This window comes from Triticum aestivum, chromosome 6A, assembly GCF_018294505.1.
Source record: "Triticum aestivum cultivar Chinese Spring chromosome 6A, IWGSC CS RefSeq v2.1, whole genome shotgun sequence".
Classification (NCBI taxonomy): domain Eukaryota; kingdom Viridiplantae; phylum Streptophyta; class Magnoliopsida; order Poales; family Poaceae; genus Triticum; species Triticum aestivum.
The window spans coordinates 580,385,149-580,401,512 of record NC_057809.1 but is presented as its reverse complement, the minus strand read 5'-3'; the positions used below and the strand labels follow the sequence as shown (position 1 = coordinate 580,401,512).

The following is a 16,364-nucleotide window of genomic DNA, read 5'->3' as shown; positions in this document are numbered from 1 at the left end:
GACATGGAGAAACCCCGAGAGATCCATGCGGCACGCAACCTGGAAAAGGATGGCGCAGAGGACACTCTTGCCAGTGAAGCCCCCTAGGAGGCGGGTACTCCATCATCCTTTAAAGGATTAATAAAATAATCCAACTTGCAAAGAATAAAAAGCCCATCTTAAAATTTCCTAACAAAGCACTCACCCACAACAATCTAACCCACTAAAGGCTCGGCCCAACAACAAAATGATGAAGATGTGACATAATTCTTTCACATCCAGACTTGCCCTAAACAAACCCATTCATATAACTAACATGTATAATGATAATGCTAATGATTGCACATACATGCTACTAACTCAATGAAGTAGTGTTTCTGGTAATAACTCAATGGACTAGTGGCCATGAGTGATTTGAAAGGATGACCTAGATATCTTCGCTTAATATCTTTGTTGGACAATGCTAGTGAGTACAATACAAATATAATATAGTAGTACATGAGTGTCGTAAAAATTTTTCTTAGGGAAGGGGTGTCGTATAGTCTTGAGAAAATAAATGGCGTGCTACTAAAGATAAAAAATCAATTCTCCGCCCATTCATTTCCTAGGGGTATACCAGAAATACCAATTCTCTCAAGGGGCCGACGCAAAATATTTCCCCGAATGGAAATGCCCACTTCCAGAACCTACATCATGCCTTTCACCCGCTCCATGGCCCCTCACCGATGTATGGGCCCCACCATGCACCCCCTCACAAGGGTGACACATTCATGTGTCCACCGCGATATACGAGGCTGTCCTCGACCCCATCTGCCAACCTACACACCCACTCCTCCGTTTCATTAAAACATATACCAATTTACCAATTCCGGAGAGGATCCTTTTCCCCAATGACTATGATGAGGTGCTAGCGGCCATATGCGACGGTGTGATCCTCACGAACCTCTACCATTTGCTTGAGAAGAAGAAGACTCGACAAACGACACTTCTTGGGGCTCAGCAAGTTTGGGATCGGGCTCAAGATGGAGAACGACTACGAGGAGTTCGAGGTCGACTCCGGGGACTCCGACTTGGAGCTCAGGCATGATGGAGTGGCTGATGAGGATAACAACGATGAGATTGTCGAGATCAAGCCGTTTGTCGCCATCAGGAGGTCCCTCTCCAAAGGTATCTGTCCCATGTCGCGATAACTGCTTTTAATCCATGTGTTAGGGTCACTTTTCATCCTTGTTTGCTGTAAGAACATTTTTTACTACCACAATTTCTCATTTTTAGGTAGGAAACAAAAGTTTAAAACCGTGTATAAGCCTGGCCGCAATAGTCATTTTTTATTTTCACGTGGTTTACACTTATGTTTCCCAGTTTTGTGTGGTTTACACTCGTACCTTTTCAATTTCACGCGATTTACACTCCTTTTCTCTCTGTAAATAGAGCGACCACACACATTTATGTATCGATCCCTAGGTAACAATGTTATTTATGCATCAACCAACCTAGAAATACCGCACCCAAGTTACATTTCTAGTCCCATTCTTACGTAGGACAAAGGTTGATAAACCATGTGTATTGTTAGCTCTTGGATATTCCTAAAGTTTTGTATTTATGGTTTGCACAATTTTATGATATTTGAGTATAAAAAACTCATGAGTAGATTTTCTAAGCAAATTATATATTTTGACCCAGAGTTGTTGCTTCGTTCATGCATCAGATAGTCACACTTCTCACAAGAAACGAAACCACTCTCAAATTATTTCTTCTCGGTGTCAACTAAGACACAAAGTCGTGAAGCAACGTTGCCATGTTACTTTACAAAAATAGTTAATAATATCTATATACATGGTTAGATCATGAGTGCAATATAAAAAAGTTGCAATGCTCATTTAGAATTCACAAACTAAATGTATAATAATGCTAATGATTGCACATACATGGTAGTAGCTCAATGGGGTAAGTATATATGTGTGATTTACTAGGATCGTAGAGTTACAAAGTCATTTATAAGGGGATCTTGGTTGAATATTAAGCAAGACATAGGGTCATAGAGCAACGATGTCATGCTAGTTTAGAAAAATGTTAGATCTCCATATACATGGTTAGATCAAGGATGCGATGAGAAATTTGCAATGCTAACTTACACTTTATATAACCACCATAGGATAATGCTACTGATTGCACATGAAGTAATGCAAGTAACTAAATGGAGTAAGCTTCCGTTTCTTTGAGAAAAATGGAGCGGGTAGCTATAGGTGATTTACAAAAATCCTAATGTTACACATAATCATTTATGAGAAGATATTGGTTAAACTTTTGGTTGGATGTACTACAATCTTGAGCTAATAAATGAAATAACTAGCTATGAGTTATTTGCGTGGATCTTAAAATTATATACAATCATTTATGAGAAGATATTAATTGGTTAAAAGTTTGGTTGGATGAACCCGTCCAATAAACTTGGACGAGCAGAGTACGAACATTGTAGTACACTCATAATTCAAGTGTGTAGTATAATCCTGAGCTAATAAATGGCGTAAATAGCTATGAGTGATTTTCAAAGATATTCACATTACACACCATCATTTATGAGAAGATTATTTAGCATTATGCACAATCATTTATGAGAAGATTTTTGGTTAAACGTTCGGTTGGATGAACCCGTCCAATAAACCCGGACGGAGAGTGTATGATAGTAGTAGTACAGCCATACTATAGGTGCGTAGTACAATCTTGAGCTAATAAATGAGTAACTAGCCATGAGTCATTTACAAGAATCTTAAAATTACATCCAATCATTTAGGAGAAGATGTCAGTTAAACGTGCACAGGGGAGGGGCATGACTATGAGAAGATATTGGTTAAATGTCATAGGTGCATAGTACGATCCTCGCAGCCCACAAGCCACCCACGGTTACGAGGAGGGTGGTTGAGGCGGTGTTGTGGCCTGAGAAGAAGAAGCCCGGCAGGGCGGTGGTCGGAGTTGATGCTTCGTGAGGCTCGACGGGCTTGGGGTCGAGCTCGGCTTCGACACGAGGACGAGGCCTTCAACACCGATTTTGAGGACTTCGACGCCGACTCCGGGTACTTCGACTTGGATCGCGGGCATGGCGTGATATCTACGGAGGATGAAAATGACGAGGTTGTCGAGATCAACCCGTTAGCTGCCAAGAGATCCGTCTCAAAAGGTTTTAATCTGCTCGTTCTATAACCTTTTGCGATTAACCACTGTAGAAGCTAGGATATTGTGTGATTGGTTTAAATTCCTTGGGTAGGAAAATAAATTGTGTGGGGTTGGTGTTGGAAGGCTTGATTTGTTGGTGTTAGGGCATCTTCAATATTGAGCCGCTAACCAGACACACTAAACATCCGCGAACGCGTATGGCCACGTCCATAGACTCGGATATGGGAGCTGGTCATCCAACCCTATTCCTCAAATGTCCGCCTCTATTAACTTAAGAAAATAGTATTGGCCTTCCATCAAATATAAATGGTGCTCCACTATATACAATGACTTCTAGCTTGTGAGAGCCGTAACCCAATTCACTTCCTCCAAATAACCATTGAGAGTTGCAGATCTTCTGCCAAAATAGCTTGTTAGAGATGCAAACCTTCCACCAAAGAGAATCTAACAGAAATCAAACTGATCTCCAAGTTATTTTGACCACTCACTTCCATCAAAAAGCAATGGCCTTTGACTAAATAGCAGCGGCCTCCCTCCAAAGCAAACAGAGAGGAGAGAGGTTGTGGCATGAGGTACGTGGTGGATTTTGATTGGCAAGGCAAACACTCGAACTCCTAGAAATCTTCCCGTGCTTTTGCATGATTTGTGGTAATTCAGGGGGCCGGATGCATCCGCGGACATATGCGGCTCCAGGGTTGGATGATAAAAATTGGTTTGACGCATTTGTGGTCGTTTTGAGGGACGTCATTGGAGATGCCCTGTCACCTATTTGTTTAGAGATTTTGGGTTGGAATGGATTGGATGTTATGAAGTGAATTGGGTTCAGGGCTAGGCCTTTTTTCATTTCTCAGCCATGTTTCCTTGAACTGATTAGGCTGGTAGGTTGGTTTCACCATTGTTCCCGCAGAGAATCAATTTTGGTTGCTAGGTTGTTGATATTGTGATTTATATTTTTTGTGACCTTTGATGGAGATTAACACATTTACTGTTTATAGTCAAATGGGTTTGAAAATCTACAGAGGGCCGGATTTCTCTGTTTTTTTATTGAGGTCTTGACCTTTTGGGTTGTTTCCTTGTTTTAGATGGTTGTAGGTTTGAATGGGAATTTTCTATACTTGGTTCAGTTGTCAGTCTGAAGGATTATTTTGGTAAATGTTGAGTCCTACTAGAAAAAAAATCCTTGATTCTGCATCATCGATAATGGGATTTTTTCACAGGTCGATAATGGGATTTAAAGATCAATAATTACAAAATGATGGCAAAGGTCTATATCATGTCCATAAGTTGTAATTTAATTTATTTTGTGGGTGACTAATGCTTTCACCGAAACGTGAAGAGGATCGCACCCATGATGGTTTAGTATTCATAACAATAGTGATATTATACATATGAATTCATGTACATGATGAAATTAATTACTTTTTGTGAGACAAGCTTTTCTATATTCATCTCTGTTAGCATTGGCATTGATCTTGCATTGCAGATGACTTGAGCACCAGGACTATTGCTGGTTTTGATGGCCCCGCACAAAGGCCAGGAAAAAGGAAGAGAAAAAACCAATTCAGGGGCATCCGGCAACGCCCCTGGGGTAAGTGGGCTGCTGAAATCAGAGATCCTATTAAGGGTGCCCGTGTTTGGCTTGGTACTTTCAACAGTGCTGAAGAAGCTGCAAGAGCTTATGATGTTGAAGCACATAGGATCCGTGGCAAGAAGGCCAAGCTTAACTTTCCAGATGAACCAACAATTCCTCAGGACCGCTGTGTTCTCCATGTTATTCCTAAAGTACCCAAGCCAAGCACAACACACGAACATAGTTTCATACCAGCACTCAACAACCTTGCCAACCAAAATGATTTCTTCTACCCATCTGCTAACTTCACATCAAACCAGCCACTTGTTCGGCTTGACAACATGCCATTTGTTCCTGCAATGAGCTCTGTTACCCCTGTTGAAGTTCCTGCTATGAATATGTACTATGACCGGAGAAGTAACACCTTTGGATGTTCTAAATTGGGCCGAGATTATTACACCAAGACTCCTGATATATCATCCATTGCTCCCATTTCAACCATTGCTGAAGGAGAAGGATCCACACCTATCAAGAGTAACACCAACAACTCAGTGGTGCCTCCTGTTATGGAGAATAATGGTGTCAATTTGGAACCTTGGATGAGATATCTTATGGATGATAGCGTGGATGAGATGATTAATAGCCTATTGAATTTTGATGTGCCTCGGGATGTCGTTGGCAACATGGACTTTGGAGCTTCGATGACATGCCCGTCCGTGGTCAATTTTTCTGAGAGAATCAAACCCTATATATCGGGAAAAATGGTAAGCCTTCCAATTTGGATGTTCAGTCCGAGTTGATAATGTTTTCATTATTCTGAATTTATTGTTTCGGTGTTTCAGGAATAAGACTATGGAAGATTTGGAAGCACTCTATTACCTCCGACTAGCATATGCTTCTATTGAAGCTTAGAAGCAAAAATGCTGCATCTTAAGTCTATATTGTAATCGACCCATTTCCTAGTTGACTGTCGATGTCTCGCAACCAATTATGAGTCTGATGAACTGTTGTCTTGTCTTTTGCCAACTTTTATGTCATCAATACCATTTCTAAATGTGAAAAACATGAATTCTTGTCTAGTTTGCTTTAATCTGTGCACTTCTTCTCATTCCCTTTCGTTCTAGATGTTTATTTATATTTTGGAAATAAAACTAGCTTATAAGCCACCATGTTTATATAAGCCGACTAGCATATATTGATTTTTAATACTTGGCTTATATTGAATTTGGTGTCAAGTTTGCTTTAATCTGTGCACTTGATCACCTTTTCCTAGTTCCAGAGTCTCTATTGAAGCTTAGAAGCAAAAGAAGTTGCATCTCGAGTCTCCATTGTAATCGATATGAGAAGCCGCTAGTAAATATGCCCGTCCGTTGCTACGGGCCGTTGTCATCCTACAGGTCCGGCGGAGCCTCCTTCAGCTGTGCACTGCTCTCGAGTGGAGGGTTGTGGTTGCACAGGGAGGGGCGTGCGGAGGAGTTCGACCCGATTTTTTTTCTCCCTCAACTTTGAATCTTGTTCTTTGAGACTTCAGTTACTGCTTCTCGTGAACGATTCATCATTGTAACCTTTATATATACATAAATATTAATGAACCTTTTGCGTGCTCTCAAAAAACATGATTATTTTTTGTTAAATTTTGAAATGGATCTTATCTTTCAAGCATGCATATTTCAAATTGATTACTATAATATATTAGAATTTAATCTGCCCCTATGACAAATGAAAATTAGCATATTTTCTTGTAAAATGAAGCTGCAATTTTCTCGCAACACAAATACATAAGTGAATCCTCTTAATATGGGCCATTTATACAACAAATTTGTTTTCAAAGAATTTCTTGATTTGGTACCACCTATCTTCTGTAAAGATAGTATAAGGTGTCCAACGTTGTGACGGGATAAATATTTGATGATGTCCAAAGGATTGAGGAAGGAGATCAAACATAACAAAAAATTGAAGAACGGTAATGAACAATTAAGAGCCACAAGTATATAGATATTTTAAATAAACAAAAGCAGAAACTCCTTTGTCTGACTAGGGAAGTAACTCCTTTGGCTGCTCTGACTTGGGCTGGGAGTATGACATCCAGACTCCATATACTACTATATCATCCATTGCTCAGATTTCTAGCATTTGCCGAAGGAGACAATCTTGTCTACAGTAACACATACTCCCTTCGTTCAGAATTACTTGTCGCGAAAATGGATGTATCTAGAAATACGTCTAGATACATCCATTTTCGCGACAAGTAATTCCGAACGGAGAGAGTACAACTCAGGGGTGCCTCCAGTTATGGAGAAAATAATCAATCTGACTGGTGAACTGACAAATTTAAGGGATCTGTTCCATTTTCAGTGCATTCTTATAGAATTGCGTTCTACCGCCCCTAAACCTCTCTCAATATGAGAAGCCACTAGTAAATATGATGGTGCGTTGCTACGGGCCATTGTCCAAACAATGCATCCTATAGGTCCAGCGGAGCCTCCTTCAGAATTTAATCTGCCCCTATGACAATGAAAATTAGCATATTTTCATCTTGTAAAATGAAGCTGCAATTTTCTTTGCAAACAAATACATAAGTGAACCCTCTTAATATGGGCCATTTATACAACAAATTTGTTTTCAAAGAATTTCTTAATTTGGTACCACCTATCTTCTGGAAAGATAGTATAAGGTGTCCAACGTTGTGACGCGATAAATATTTGATGATGTCCAAAGGATTGAGGAAGGAGATCAAAGATAACAAAAAAATTGAAGAAGGGTAATGAACAATTTAAGAACCACAAGTATATAAATATTTTAACAGGAACACTAAAGCCCACACGTATGGGCGTTTGCATCTCGCCCACCCGCGTGGATCCGCGTCTGTTTGTGGGTGCATGAATCTTTGCATGCTTATGGTGCCACGTAGGACTGGGCTGGTGTGTGGGCATTCACTCGATCGCCCACACGTCTGTTTCACCACACGGAGGGGCCGGTGTGTGAGCATTTAGTAGTTCGCCCACACGCCAGTTTTCACTCACGCACAAGGGCTGGTGTGTGGGCATTTGCCATCTCGCCCACACGCCCGTCTCCTTTCCCACACCCAAGCTGCCAGTTGCCATGCGCTTTGCAGTGTACAAGGCAACTGCCCTAGTGTGCTTGTAAGTAGATGGCAACTCTCTTTTTTTTTACCCGAACATGTCAGTTGCCATATGTTTTGCAGTGTACACGGCAACTGCACTAGTGTGCTTGTAAGCAGATGACAACTCTCTCTTTTACCCGAACATGTTGTTTTGCCATACCTCTTTGTAGCGCTACACGGCAACTGCCTAGTGTTAGTAGGTGGCAACTCCTAAGGTTTTTAAATCACGACAACTGTAGTAAACCAAACCATACATGGCAACTGCTTAGTGTTAGTAGGTGACAACATCTAAAGTTTTCAAATCATGGCAACTATAGTAAACCAGAACATACATGGCAACAACTGCAGTTGTCCAAAATGGCAACTGGCACTTGACCTGAGATGGCAACTGCAGTTGAGCAACCATGGCAACTGTAGTTGTCCGACATGACAACTGTAGTTCAACGACATGGCAACTACAGGTAAACGGACATTGAAGAGGGTCCGGACCATGGCAACTGCAGGGACGCATGGTGACTGTCATGCTGGGCGTGCGGGACCGTGAGGTAGGTGGCTGAGAGAGGTCGTGTGGGCGTTATGCAATTTTCCCACACGTAAGCGTGTGAGAGGGCCCGCTAGGTAAAATAAAAGACGTGTGGACGCTAGTTATTTTGCTCACACGTAAGCGTGTGGGCTGATCCTCTTAGACACCACACGAAACATGTGGGCAGACCCCTTAACACCCACACGTGTGGCAGTTATCGTCGTCTTATTTTAAATAAACAAAAACAGAAACTGAATACACGATTTCTTCCATCCATTCTCGCCCTACACAAGCAGAATTTACAAACAATATCTTCTTTCACACTCCATATTTGGACCAAACAAAGCACGAACAAAATTATGTTTATTCTATGCCTTGGTCACGCTTCTACGTAGTAAATATACCCGTGAGTGTCTACGAGCGGATTTCACTTTTTAGGCAAATTTGATTAGCGCATGCATGCAGTCAAATATGTAACAGGGCAGCGGATGCATTTAGGAAAAAGAAGGAAACAATACGTCTAGTTTTAAAAAACATCCGTGAAACACTGTAATTAAATAGGTGCCTGGGTGGGAATCGAAGTGTAATTCTCGCCGGACTAATGAAGTGAGGCAGCTTACTGCTGTCAATGCAGGAAGTTATATGTTTTTAAATATAAGTCTTTTTAGACATTTCAATATGAACTACATACGGAGTAAAATATATAGTAAAATGAATGAATCTACACTCTAAACTACGTCTATATACATCCGTATGTAGTTCATATTAAAATCTCTAAAAAGAGTTATATTTAGAAATAGAGAAAGTATACTGTATTTATACATTTCGGAATTAGCCAATAATATCAAATTGACCCTAATGGTTTTTTTTTGAAACTTCGGAAATCTTTTATTGGATCAAAATAGAGTTACATCATCCACTAAGCCCTTTACAATGAAAGCCGGTGGCTCCTCACACCAGAAGGAAGATGGAGCCAACACCGCTTGCCTTGCTAAGCAATGAGCGACAGAATTTGCCTCCCTAGGGCAATGAACAAAAAAAAATTGAAGTATAACCTATGATGAGGACCACACAGTCCGAATAGATTGCCGCTGCACCCGATGCCGTAAACCCACCATTGTTCATAGTTTCAATCACCTCCATACAGTCGGACTCCACAATGAGCTTGGTGATCCCCATCCGCTGCGCTAGCAAGAGCCCATGCCGTAGTGCATGTGCTTCCGTTGTCCCAGCATCAGCAACATGCTCCAGTCGCTCGTTTGAAGCAGCGATGAATCCACCTCTGTAGTCCCGTAGCACAGCTCCTATAGCTCCCTGAAGGTCGTTCACATTGAAAGCTGCATCTACATTCAGTTTGGCAAAGTCCTCCTAGGGTTTCCTCCAACCAGATGATCTCTCAATCGCATTCTTCTTCATCGCCTTGGAATAATTTGCTGCCAGTGCTGCAATCGACAACGCCGTTCGGGCTGGGGCTTGCACTTCCTCCCCATGGACATGTTGCCTACGCTCCCACCAAATGTACCAGATACCCACAAGGATTAGGAATTGGGCTAGAATATCTTGGATCAACGTCTGACGAGGTGGAGCACATAAAATATAGTCCAACGCTGCCGAGCCCGCCCTGTCAGTATCACACGCCTCGTCCACGAAACCGTCAAGATTCAGACATCTCCATACTTCGGCTGCCCTAGGGCAAGTGAAGAGAGCATGCATAATGTCTTCGCATCCACCTGCACACATAGGACAGCTATCTGACGTATCAATGTGGCGATTTGCCAATACCCCATAACATGGTATGAATCCATGTAAGACCTTCCACGCATGAATCTTCACCTTAGCGGGGGCAGGCGACTCCCAGAGTTTCTTCCACACCGGATGGCGCTGGGACGGCTGTCCCTAATGGTTTACGGCCAACGAATTATGGGAACGAGATCCTCTGACGTAGAACAAAACTACTGCAGAGGGACGTCCGAGACGGATCACCGTCCGTGCAGCATCCAATGGCAATGGCTAAACACCGGCAGGACATAGCAAAGCCATCGGCCCATGAGCATGATGCGGCCCAGTCCAATGAGATGGTGCGAGGACGACAAAAACGCACGAGGTCGGTGGAACGCGATAGCTTAAGTGAACACGGTGCCCGGCTGATCGATTTGTACGTAAATTGTAAATCTCTGCCTTTCTTTTGCCATCTTGAGATTTGCTTTAATAATAAGAGTGGAATTAGTCGAACTATCGTCATCAGATTTGTTTTGAATTCGATAAATCTTTGTGCAACTCTGCGTTGAGCTTGTAATTAGGGCAACTCTAACACGCCGCCGCAGATATCAGTGTGTGTTCGTTTGCATCAAAACAGACGAAAACACTAGTCCAACGTGCCGACCCTAGCCCAAAATCAATCCACGCGCTGTTTGTCTGGACACATTTCCCGTCCAATCTGGTCACTTCTCCGTTGTCGTCCAATCTGGCCACCCTTGCACGCTCCCTTGCTGGCGACAGCAAACCCTATCTATCTTGCGTGTTCGCCATGGATTTCTTCAACAACAAAGGCAAGGGCAAGGCCAAGTTCAACGCCCGCGCCAGCTCGTCTCGCGCGCCGCCGCCGCCGCCTCTGAACGCCTTCGCGCTAGTGCTGCGTGTGGGGAGGGGTCGTTGGCCACGGGCCCGGCTCTACTTCCCGGTGCACCGGCCCGGATGATGATATATAGGGTAGTGTGCCGGACGGCCCGCTAGGTGGCGGCAATCTTATTTTTTAGTTTTTAATTTATGTTTAATTAAGTTTAAGTGAACTTTGGGCAGGGGTTCACCGGAAATTTAATGTTTAATTACGTGCATATTTTGCAAAAAAAATATTGGGTCCATGCGGAAAATGCGTCGGCAACTGTTGGACGCATCGGCCGACCCAAACGAAAAAAACGGACACACGCGTCCGCTCGGTCGACCAAACGGAAAAAAGCGAGCAAAATCCGCACACGTTTGCGTCGGCGCATTGGAGTTGCGTCTTTGCGTGGCGAGTGAATGGCGACGACGAGTCCGGCCAAGCGCTCCTTCGGCGAGCGAACGACGGCGGCGAGTGAACTGGCCAGATTTGGCGGGAAATGCGTCCAGAACAAACAACATGCAGACTGATTTTAGGCTTGGGTCAGTATGTTGGACCGGTGTTTTCATCCGTTTCGATGCAAACGGACATACATGGCTCATTGTGTCGGCGCGTTCGAGTTGCCCTAATTACAAAATCGACGTAGAGGAGCGCAAAGCTTTATCGAATTCAAAACAAATCTGATGACGACAGCTCGACTAATTCCACTCTTATTATTAAAGCGAATTTCAAGATGGGAAAAGAAAGGGAGAGATTCACAATTTACGTACAAATCGATGAGCAAGACACCGTGTTCACTTAAACTATCGCGTTCCGTCGACCTCATGCGTTTTTGTCGTCCTCGCACCATCTCATTGGACTGGGCCGCATCGTCCTCATGGGCCGATGGCTTCGCTATGTTTTGCCAGTGTTTAGCCGTTGCCATTGGATGCTGCACGGACGGTGATCCGTGTTGGACGTCCCTCTGCAGTAGTTTTGTTCTACGTGAGAGGATCTCGTTCCGAATTATGAGGCACACTTTCCCGTGCTACAACTCTGTGTAAAACTACCATCACGGCTACCACCAACACAGAAGCTCCTTTTTCAGAACAGCACACATGTCCTGTACAGAGGAAATGACCAAGTAAATCAATCTCAAAAAATAATAATGTTTGCATAAGATAATGTTGGGTAGGGAGAAGAGTGTACGGAAGTAATCTTACCGGTCTATTTTTCCATCTCTCATCATCACCCTGCCGATGGTCTTGAAGTTGTTGTTGACCCCAACAAATAGGCCGAACGGTTTTTCATACATGTTCGATCTGTAGATGGGGTCGAAGATAATCACATCGTCAAAGTGTTTGTACTGGAGGTTCTGGCCACTGGTCCAGAGTAGTGGCCTCACTCTACAGTTACTACCAACCTGAAAAGTATACTGGAATGTTGGATCCTCTGCTTTGATCCTTTTTTTGGATAAAGGGCGTTTTTACTAACTCATAATGAAGCTTCAAGGTCCTAGCAAGGTTTTCAAGGTCTTACTGAGATCCTAGCAAGGTTTTCAAGGTCTTACTGAGATCCTCATACCACAAATTCTTTGCTCCAATATCAGCAATGTGTGGGCACATTGTTTTCCCTTAGTCGGCAAATCAAGTCCCTCGTGTTCTTGTCGATATTACTATGAGACCGCCAAGATGATAAATAACACAAAGAGCAAAAGTACTAACTACTAATTACAAGGGGAGGATAATTGCATACCTCACACGCGCAAACGAATTGCTATATGCATTTAGTTCCATGAGAATCCATACTGCTCGCTCCACACCTAACTCCAAAACCATATTCCAAGGAATAAACATTGTAGAATTCATATCCTTCGTCAAGACAAACGAAGGTTCCCACAGGTGAATGACCGAAGCCTCAGTTTCTCGCCTTCTCCAGCGTGCTAACATGATACACAGGGCCGGCTCTATGTTTTTCGGGGCCCTTGGCCAAGTTGAAAAAGGGCCCTTATAGGTAATATATATGTACACATATCCGATCATATTTTATTATTCTGAGACGTATAACATATAAAATATTGATAATCACGCAGACTATGTCATATCATGAAAGGAAGACTAATAAAGTAGCAAAATATTAAGTATGAGAAACAATATTCCCTGCTAGTTTGATTACCTTAAATAGATCCAAATTCTAATTCATAGACAATAATGCTTCAATAGATCAATACGACTAGAAATATGATGAAACTGAAAAGATAAATACGTTTACGCCAAAAAAGCAAGAAAATCAACCGTACAAAGAAAATCAAGACGGAAATCACGGAATCAAGGATTAAAGGGCCACCTGATTGCAGCAGCCGGCGGCTGGCCGGCCGGGCGTCCGTGCGAGTCTTCGAGAGACAGAGAAAGCAGCAGGCGGAGGCGGACGAGCCCCCGAGGCAACCAGGACCAGACGCAGATGCCGAGATGCGATTCAATCGATCGAATCGATCAATGTAGTATGCCAGGCGTCGTGCCTTTTCCTCTCCTGTAGTTGGGCTGGGCCTGTACTGATTCATTTTTTTCCAGCCAAATAGATGTATAGTCTTATATGTATTTGATGATGGGCCCTCCCAGACCGGGGCCCTTGGCCCAGGCCAAGGTGGCCTACCCCCAGAGCCGGCCCTGACGATACACAGAAGCAGATCCATGTTCATCGCCGCGCCCTACAAAATCTGTTATCAGGAATCAGTTACATAGGCAGAGATCAACAGTAAGTTGATGAATGGGAGTACAATTTCCTTAATTTGCACCAGGTAGCGCACAACAGACCAATATCCAAATATTGAAGCATCCATATGTTATCTGAATTTTAACCTCAGGACTGCAATTAGCAAATGCAAAACTGTGTAGTATATCAACACAACAGACCCTGAATGGTCTTGCCTATCTAAACATAGCAGGTTCACAGAGACTTGTGAAGTAGGAGACATCAAATGAGTGAAAATGACTAAACTGAGATACGTACCGTGAGTTCAAGAACCCTACAGTTTGGATTCTTAATTTGCACCAGCCAACACAAATCTAATATATCTACGAACTATCAATCAATACAGGAGTATTATTGTCTATGCATATCGATCGATGCATTTAATTGCCATAGAAAACACAACCGTTCATATTGATTTACCACAAACTACTCACAACAAACCAGCTACTTGCGGACAAGTTAATCAAGGAGCCCTTCGTTCAACAATAAAGAACTCGATATCAGCGTTGCCTAGGAGAGCGCCATGTCTCAGGCGGCCTACAAACACTTCACCACCATTCTTGGCTCCTCCACTCCGCGAGATCACTCCATCTGCCTAGAGACCATCGACAGCAGAAACTTCGACTTGTCTGAGCTTGACCTGCCGTTCTCCGAGGCCGAGATACGGGAAGCTATCAAGAAAATGCCCACCGGGAAAGCGCCCGGGCCGGATGGATTCACTTTGGAGTTCCTACGTGCTTGCTGGCCCATCATGAAGGGTGACATTTGCGCGGCCTTCAAGAAGCTCTATGCCATGAACGGCCGTGGTTTTCACAAACTTAATGAAGCCTTGCTTTTGCTCCTGCCCAGGAGACGCGAAGCGGCGGCGCTCACGGACTACCGGCCCATCAGCTTGATCACATCCTGGCAAAGCTATTTGCCAAGGTCCTGTCCCTTTGGCTCGCCCCGTATGGGGGAAATTGTCTCCGTCAACCGGAGTGCATTCATTGCTGGGAGATGTGTTTGCGTCAATTTCCTCCAAGTGCAACAGACCGCCTGGCTCCTTCACAACCTCAAGGAGATGAGAGTTCTCCTCAAGCTGGACATTGCGAAGGCTTTTGACACTGTGTCCTGGACCTTTCTCCTCGAGGTTTTGGTGCACCTCGGATTTGGTCGATGCTAGTGTGAGTGGATATCCATACTCACATCCACGGCTTCGACCCGCGTCCTCCTAAACGGCAACCAGGGCCCGCTGATTGACCATGCCTGAGGCCTGCGGTAGGGTGACCCCTTGTCTCCTATGCTCTTCGCAACCATCATCGACAAGCTCATCAACCTGCTTTAGCACATCGGTGTCCTCCGGCATGCTGCAGCGCCTCACCACGCGCCACGCCGCATCAAGTATTTCCCTATTTGCAGATGACGTGGTCGTCTTTTGTCACCCGAACCCAGCGGAGCTGGCGACCATTCGGGAGCTCCTCCACATCTTCAGCGATGCCTCCGGACTTCGCACAAACTGCATGAAGTGATCACAATCCAGTGCGCCCCGAGGTGGTTGACACCATTGCGGCCATGCTATCATGCACTGTGACCACTTTTCCCGTCCCTTACCTCGGACTACCGCTCTCGGTCCGCAAGATTCACGCCTCGACGCTCCTCCCGCTCGTGGACAGATTGGTGAAAAAGCTGGCCACTTGGAAAGCTTCCCTCCTCTCGCGCGGCGAGCGACTCGCTCTTGTTCACCACGTTCTCACGGCCATGCCGGTGCATATCTTACTCGCCATGGCCATAAACCCCTCCATCCTCAAGAAGATCACAACAGTGGTCCGCGACTTCTTGTGGCATGGCCGTAAAGAAGCTAGGGCCGGCTGCTGCCTTGTCAGATGGCCAAAGATCTCTCGACCTCTTGAGCTTGGAGGCCAGGCCATTCACGATATTCACCGCATCGACATCGCACTGCATGCTCATTGGGTATGGCTGCAGGCTACTGATCCCGCCCGCCCATGGAGCCACCTCCAACTTCCCAGGGACGAGGAAACTAGTAAATTCCTCCATGCTTCCACGACCTCGACCATCGGGGATAGCAGGATGTGCCGGTTCTGGTGCGACCATTGGCTCCAAGGACAGTCTATCGCTGAGATCGCTCCAACTCTTCTCTCCTGTAGGGGAACTATAGATCGAAAGTATGTCTGGGGCGGGGGAGGGGTGATTAGACTACTTGACCAAATAAAAATCTATCCTTTTCCCTACACATGCAATTCTAAGAGTATAGCAGCGGAAATAAAGCATTGCATATGAAGGTAAATGGAAGGGTTTGGAGAACGCAAACACAACGGAGACACGAATATTTTTGGCATGGTTCCGATAGGTGGTGCTATCATATGTCCACACTGATTGAGACTTCAACCCAGAAAGGGTAACGGCTGCACGAGTCCATGAAGGGCTCCACCCACGAAGGGTCCACGAAGAAGCAACCTTGTCTATCTCACCATGACCATCTCCCACGAAAGACTCGCCTCACTCGGGTAGATCTTCATGAAGTAGGCGATCTCCTTGCCCTTACAAACTTCTTGGTTCAACTCCACATCTTGTCTGAGGCTCCCAAGCAACACCTAACCAATATGGGAGACACCACTCTCCAAAATATAATAGATGATGTGTTGATAATGAACTCCTTGCTCTTGTG

The 16,364-nt window shown here is 44.2% G+C and overlaps 1 long non-coding RNA gene and 1 pseudogene across 1 annotated transcript; one reads left to right on the top strand and one right to left on the bottom strand.

The window, feature by feature from the left end:
• Positions 1–1,001: 1,001 nt before the first annotated feature.
• Positions 1,002–5,456, top strand: LOC123131123 (ethylene-responsive transcription factor 1-like; annotated as a pseudogene).
• A 6,207-nt stretch (positions 5,457–11,663) lies between these two features.
• On the bottom strand, positions 11,664–13,440 carry LOC123131122 (uncharacterized). The gene is made up of 2 exons (XR_006464069.1): positions 12,172–13,440; positions 11,664–12,071 (listed from the first exon to the last, which is right to left on the bottom strand). It is a non-coding gene; the product is annotated as an uncharacterized lncRNA (long non-coding RNA).
• Between the last annotated feature and the right edge of the window lie 2,924 nt (positions 13,441–16,364).